Here is a 7500-nt window from a genome sequence, read left to right as displayed (position 1 = left end):
AACCAAACCAAACCAAAACCAAACCAAACGAAACCAAAACTAAACCAAACCAAACCAAACCATAGCAAACCAACCCAAACCAATCCAAACCATACCTAACCTAACCTAACCTAACCTAACCTAACCTAACCTAAAGTAACCTAACCTAACCTAACCTAACCAAACCTAACCAAACCAGACCAAACCAAACCAAACCAAACCATCCAAACCAAACCAAACCTAACCTAACCTAACCTAACCTAACAAAACCAAATCATACCATACCAAACCTAAACAAACCTAACCAAACCTACCCAACCTAACCTAACCTAACCTAACCTAACCTAACAAACCAAATCATACCACACCAAATCAAACCAAACCTACCCAAATTAACCTAACCTAACCTAACCTAACCTAACCTAACCTGACAAAACCAAATCATACCATACCAAACCAAACCAAACCTAACCAAACCTACCCAACCTAACCTAACCTAACGTAACTTAACCTAACCTAACCTAACCTAACATAACCTAAACTAACCTTACCGAACCGAACCAAACCGAACCGAACTGAACCCAACGGAACCGAAAGGAACCGAACCGAACCGAACGAACCGAACTGAACCGAACCTAACCTAACCTAACCTAACACTAACCAAACCAAACCAAACCAAAACAAACCAAACAAAACCTAACCTAACCTAACCTAACCTAACCTAACCTAACCTAACCTAACCTAACCTAACCTAAACAAACCTAACCAAACCAAACCAAACCAAACGAAACCATACCAAACCAAACCAAACCTAACCTAACCTAACCTAACCTACCATGACCTAACCTAACCGAACCTAACCAAACCAAACCTAACCTAACGTAACCTAACCTGACCCAACCTAGCCGAACCTAACCGAACCAAACTTAACCTAACCTAACCTAACAAAACCAAGCCAAACCAAACCAAACCAAACCTAACCAAACCTAACCCAACCTAACCTAACCTGACATAACCTAACCTAACTTAACCTAACCTAACCTAATCTAACCTAACCTAACCTTACCTAACCTATCCTAACCAAACCAAACCAAACCAAACCAAACCAAACTAAACCAAATCAAACCAAACCTAAACTAACCTAACCTAATCTTACCAGACCTAACCTAACCTAACCTAACTTAATCTAACCTAACCTAACGTATCCTAACCTATCCAAACCTAACCAAACGTAAACAAATCAAAGCAAACCAAACCGAACCAAACCTAAACAAACCAAACCAAGCCAAACCAAAACAAACCAAACCAAACCAAACCAATCCTAAACTAACCTAACCTAACCTAACCTAACCTAACCTTACCAAACCAAACCAAACCAAACCTAACCAAACCAAACCAAACAAATCGAAACCAAAACCAAACCAAACCAAACCAAACCAAACCTAACCAAACCTACCCAAGCTAACCTAACCTAACCTAAGCTAACCTAACCTAAACTAACCTAACCTAACCTAACCTAACGAAACCAAACCAAACCAAACCAAACCATACCAAACCAAACCAAACCAAACCATACGAAACCAAACCAAACCAAACCAAACCAAACCAAACGAAACCAAACCAAACCAAACGAAACCAAACCAATCAAAACGAAACGAAACCAAACCAAACCAAACCAAACCAAACCTAACCCAACCTAACCTAACGTAACCTAACAAAACCAAACCAAACCAAACCAAACCTAATCAAACCTAACCTAACCCAACCTAACCTAACCTACCCTAACCTAACATAACCTAACCTAACCTAACCTAACCTAACCCAACCCAGCCCAACCTAACCCAACCTAAACCCAACGTAACCAAACCAAACGAAACCAAACCACAACAAACCAAACCAAACCATCACAAACCAAACCAAACCAAACCTAACCTAATCAAACCTAACCTAACATAACCTAACCTAACATAACCTAACCTAACCTATACTAACCTAACCTAACCTAACCAAACCTAACCAAACCAAACCAAACCAAACCAATGCTAACCTAAACTAACCTAACCTAACAAAACCAAACCAAACCAAACCAAACCTAACCTAACCTAACCTAACCTAACCTAACCTAACAAAACCAAATCATACCATACCAAACCTAAACAAACCTAACCAAACCTACCCAACCTAACCTAACCTAACCTAACCTAACCTAACCTAACAAACCAAATCATACCACACCAAACCAAACCAAACCTAACCAAACCTACCCAAATTAACCTAACCTAACCTAACCTAACCTAACCTAACCTGACAAAACCAAATCATACCAAACCAAACCAAACCAAACCTAACCAAACCTACCCAACCTAACCTAACCTAACCTAACTTAACCTAACCTAACCTAACCTAACCTAACCTAACCTAACCTAACCTAACCTAACCTAACCTAACCTAACCTAACCAAACCAAACCAAACCAAACGAAACCATACCAAACCAAACCAAACCAAACCAAACCGAACCAAACCAAACCTAACCTAACCTAACCTAAACTACCATGACCTAACCTAACCGAACCTAACCAAACCAAACCTAACCTAACCTAACCTAACCTGACCCAACCTAACCGAACCTAACCGAACCAAACTTAACCTAACCTAACCTAACAAAACCAAGCCAAACCAAACCAAACCAAACCTAACCAAACCTAACCCAACCTAACCTAACCTCACATAACCTAACCTAACTTAACCTAACCTAACCTAATCTAACCTAACCTAACCTTACCTAACCTATCCTAACCAAACCAAACCAAACCAAACCAAACCAAACCAAATCAAACCAAACCTAACCTAACCTAACCTAATCTTACCAGACCTAACCTAACCTAACCTAACTTAATCTAACCTAACCTAACCTATCCTAACCTATCCAAACCTAACCAAACGTAAACAAATCAAAGCAAACCAAACCGAACCAAACCTAAACAAACCAAACCAAGCCAAAACAAAACAAACCAAACCAAACCTAACCAATCCTAAAATAACCTAACCTAACATAACCTAACCTAACCTAACCTATCCTAACCTAACCTAACCTAACCAATCCTAACCAAACCAAACCAAACCAAACCAAACCAAACCAATGCAAACCTAACCTAAAGTATCCTAGGCAACGAAAACTAAACCAAACCAAACCTAACCTACCCTAACCTAACCAAACCTAAACTAACCTAACCTAACCTAACCTAACCTAACCTTACCAAACCAAACCAAACCAAACCTAACCAAACCAAACCAAACAAATCGAAACCAAAACCAAACCAAACCAAACCAAACCAAACCTAACCAAACCTTCCCAAGCTAACCTAACCTAACCTAAGCTAACCTAACCTAAACTAACCTAACCTAACCTAACCTAACCTAACGAAACCAAACCAAACCAAACCAAACCATACCAAACCAAACCAAACCATACGAAACCAAACCAAACCAAACCAAACGAAACCAAACCAAACCAAACGAAACCAAACCAATCAAAACGAAACGAAACCAAACCAAACCAAACCAAACCAAACCAAACCAAACCTAACCCAACCTAACCTAACGTAACCTAACAAAACCAAACCAAACCAAACCAAACCCAACATAACCAAACCTAATCAAACCTAACCTAACCCAACCTAACCTAACCTACCCTAACCTAACATAACCTAACCTAACCTAACCTAACCTAACCTAACCTAACCTAACCCAACCCAGCCCAACCTAACCCAACCTAAACCCAACGTAACCAAACCAAACGAAACCAAACCACAACAAACCAAACCAAACCATCACAAACCAAACCAAACCAAACCTAACCTAATCAAACCTAACCTAACATAACCTAACCTAACATAACCTAACCTAACCTATACTAACCTAACCTAACCTACCAAACCTAACCAAACCAAACCAAACCAAACCAATGCTAACCTAACCTAACCTAACCTAACAAAACCAAACCAAACCAAACCAAACCTAACCTAACCTAACCTAACCTAACCTAACCTAACCTTACCTAACCAAACCAAACCAAACCAAAACCAAACCAAACGAAACCAAAACCAAACCAAACCAAACCAAACCAAAGCAAACCAACCCAAACCAATCCAAACCATACCTAACCTAACCTAACCTAACCTAACCTAACCTAACCTAAAGTAACCTAACCTAACCTTACCTAACCAAACCTAACCAAACCAGACCAAACCAAACCAAACCAAACCATCCAAACCAAACCAAACCTAACCTAACCTAACCTAACCTAACAAAACCAAATCATACCATACCAAACCTAAACAAACCTAACCAAACCTGCCCAACCTAACCTAACCTAACCTAACAAACCAAATCATACCACACCAAATCAAACCAAACCTAACCAAACCTACCCAAATTAACCTAACCTAACCTAACCTAACCTGACAAAACCAAATCATACCATACCAAACCAAACCAAACGTAACCAAACCTACCCAACCTAACCTAACCTAACCTAACTTAACCTAACCTAACCTAACCTAACATAACCTAAACTAACCTTACCGAACCGAACCAAACCGAACCGAACTGAACCCAACGGAACCGAAAGGAACCGAACCGAACCGAACGAACCGAACTGAACCGAACCTAACCTAACCTAACCTAACACTAAGCAAACCAAACCAAACCAAAACAAACCAAACAAAACCTAACCTAACCTAACCTAACCTAACCTAACCTAACCTAACCTAACCTAACCTAACCTAACCAAACCTAACCAAACCAAACCAAACCAAACGAAACCATACCAAACCAAACCAAACCTAACCTAACCTAACCTAACCTACCATGACCTAACCTAACCGAACCTAACCAAACCAAACCTAACCTAACCTAACCTAACCTGACCCAACCTAGCCGAACCTAACCGAACCAAACTTAACCTAACCTAACCTAACAAAACCAAGCCAAACCAAACCAAACCAAACCTAACCAAACCTAACCCAACCTAACCTAACCTGACATAACCTAACCTAACTTAACCTAACCTAACCTAATCTAACCTAACCTAACCTTACCTAACTTATCCTAGCCAAACCAAACCAAACCAAACCAAACCAAACCAAACCAAACCAAACCAAACCTAACCTAACCTAACCTAATCTTACCAGACCTAACCTAACCTAACCTAACTTAATCTAACCTAACCTAACCTATCCTAACCTATCCAAACCTAACCAAACGTAAACAAACCAAAGCAAACCAAACCGAACCAAACCTAAACAAACCAAACCAAGCCAAACCAAAACAAACCAAACCAAACCAAACCAATCCTAAAATAACCTAACCTAACATAACCTAACCTAACCTAACCTATCCTAACCTAACCTAACCTAACCAATCCTAACCAAACCTAACCAAACCAAACCAAACCAAACCAATGCAAACCTAACCTAACGTATCCTAGGCAACGAAAACCAAACCAGACCAAACCTAACCTACCCTAACCTAACCAAACCTAAACTAACCTAACCTAACCTAACCTAACCTAACCTTACCAAACCAAACCAAACCAAACCAAACAAATCGAAACCAAAACCAAACCAAACCAAACCAAACCAAACCTAACCAAACCTACCCAAGCTAACCTAACCTAACCTAAGCTAACCTAACCTAAACTAACCTAACCTAACCTAACCTAACCTAACGAAACCAAACCAAACCAAACCAAACCATACCAAACCAAACCAAACCATACGAAACCAAACCAAACCAAACCAAACCAAACCAAACGAAACCAAACCTAACCAAACAAAACCAAACCAATCAAAACGAAACGAAACCAAACCAAACCAAACCAAACCAAACCAAACCAAACCTAACCCAACCTAACCTAACGTAACCTAACAAAACCAAACCAAACCCAACATAACCAAACCTAATCAAACCTAACCTAACCCAACCTAACCTAACCTACCCTAACCTAACATAACCTAACCTAACCTAACCTAACCTAACCCAACCCAGCCCAACCTAACCCAACCTAAACCCAACGTAACCAAACCAAACGAAACCAAACCACAACAAACCAAACCAAACCATCACAAACCAAACCAAACCAAACCTAACCTAATCAAACCTAACCTAACATAACCTAACCTAACATAACCTAACCTAACCTATACTAACCTAACCTAACCTAACCAAACCTATCCAAACCAAACCAAACCAAACCAATGCTAACCTAACCTAACCTAACCTAACCTAACAAAACCAAACCAAACCAAACCAAACCTAACCTAACCTAACCTAACCTAAACAAACCAAACCAAACGAAACCATACCAAACCAAACCAAACCAAACCAAACCGAACCAAACCAAACCTAACCTAACCTAACCTAACCCAACATGACCTAACCTAACTGAACCTAACCAAACCAAACCTAACCTAACCTAACCCAACCTGACCCAACCTAACCGAACCTAACCGAACCAAACCTAACCTAACCTAACCTAACCTAACTTAACCTAACCTAACCTAAATTAACCTAACCTAACCCAACCCAACCTAACCGAAACTAACCTAACCTAATGTAACCTAAACTAACCTAACCTAATCCGACCTAACCAAATTAAACCAAACCAAACCAAACGAAAGTAAACCAAACGAAACCAAATCAAACCAAACCAAACCATACGAAACCAAACCAAACCAAACCAAACCTAACCAAACCAAACCTTACCTAACCTAAACTAACCTAACCTAACCTAACCTAACCTAACCTAATCTAACCTAACCTAACTTAATTGAACAAAACCTAACCAAATCAAACCAAACCCAACCAAACCTAACCTAACCTAACCTAACAAAACCAAGCCAAACTAAACCAAACCAAACCTAACCAAACCTAACCCAACCTAACCTAACCTGACATAACCTAACCTAACTTAACCTAACCTAACCTAATCCAACCTAACCTAACCTTACCTAACCTATCCTAACCAAACCAAACCAAACCAAACCAAACCAAACCAAACCAAAACTAACCTAACCTAACCTAACCTAATCTTACCTGACATAACCTAACCTAACCTAATTTAATCTAACCTAACCTAACCTATCCTAACCTATCCAAACCTAACCAAACGTAAACAAACCAAAGCCAACCAAACCGAACCAAACCTAACCAAACCAAACCAAGCCAAACCATAACAAACCAAACCAAACCAAACCATTCCCAAAATAACCTAACCTAACATAACCTAACCTAACCTAACCTAACCTAACCTAACCTAACCTAACCTAACCTAACCTAACCTGACGTAACCTAAACAAACCTAAGCTAACCTAACCTAACCAAACCAAACCAAACCAAACCAAACCAAACCAAACTAATCCAAACCAACCAAACCAAACCAAACCTAACCTAACCTAACAAAACCAAACCATACCATACCAAACCAAACCAAACCTAACCAAACCTACCCAAGCTAACCT

This window comes from Schistocerca piceifrons, chromosome 4 (genome assembly GCF_021461385.2).
Source record: "Schistocerca piceifrons isolate TAMUIC-IGC-003096 chromosome 4, iqSchPice1.1, whole genome shotgun sequence".
Classification (NCBI taxonomy): domain Eukaryota; kingdom Metazoa; phylum Arthropoda; class Insecta; order Orthoptera; family Acrididae; genus Schistocerca; species Schistocerca piceifrons.
Note: the sequence above shows the minus strand (reverse complement) of the source record.